Source organism: Pipistrellus kuhlii, unplaced genomic scaffold, assembly GCF_014108245.1.
Source record: "Pipistrellus kuhlii isolate mPipKuh1 unplaced genomic scaffold, mPipKuh1.p scaffold_m20_p_22, whole genome shotgun sequence".
Taxonomy (NCBI): Eukaryota; Metazoa; Chordata; class Mammalia; order Chiroptera; family Vespertilionidae; genus Pipistrellus; species Pipistrellus kuhlii.
In genome coordinates this window covers 3,290,294-3,291,022 of record NW_023425521.1, presented here as the reverse complement: position 1 = coordinate 3,291,022, position 729 = coordinate 3,290,294, and the positions used below count along the sequence as shown (strand labels likewise).

At 34.0% G+C, this 729-nt stretch overlaps 1 non-coding gene across 1 annotated transcript; it reads right to left on the bottom strand.

The window, feature by feature from the left end:
* Positions 1–209: 209 nt before the first annotated feature.
* On the bottom strand, positions 210–313 carry LOC118726686. Its single transcript, XR_004990367.1, has one exon. It is a non-coding gene; the product is annotated as a U6 spliceosomal RNA (small nuclear RNA).
* Between the last annotated feature and the right edge of the window lie 416 nt (positions 314–729).

The window sequence follows — 729 nt, the reverse complement described above, 5'->3', positions numbered from 1 at the left end:
CGATTTAAAGCATTTATAATATACTTTTAACATGGCATATTATTGTACATTCCAGATTATCCTTGTGATTTCAATATAAAATATGTAATTAAATAATTTACTTTATATTTGTGATTTTTGAGTTGAAAGATATGAGAGAATTTGGCTAAGTTAACAGAGTATTGGAGTGTTTAACATTACCTGAGTTTTTTTTTTTTTATTTTTTATTTTTAAATATGGAACACTTCACAAATTTCTATGTCATCCTTGCATAGGGGCCATACTAATCTCTGTATCATTCCAATTTTAGTATATGTGCTGCTGAAGCGAACACCTAAGCTTTTTATATTTATAAATTTATTATATTTACAGGAGTGAAGTACTTTGGAATATTCTAAGTGTTAAACTGGACATGTAGAATATGTTAGGGTTACCAAAGGAGGAACGCACATGGCAGTAAAGGATTATAAATTTATTAGGTCATCTGGAAAACCAGATGGGCTGAGCCCCAAAACTGCATCATCCCCCAGGAACCAGGAGTCAGAGATTTTAAAGGACTCTAGGTGGGATTTTTCCAGGTGGAGAATTCTCTGGGAAGAGCCCAGAGGGGAAGGATAATGGTCTTAGCAAGTTGAATGTGGTCTTCGCAAAAGGGAATGCGATGCGGTCAAAAGGTCAGCTCCCAGGAAAGGGGGTGTTGATTTAATTATTTGATCTGACCTAACAATAGTTTTTAAATTTCAACGTATT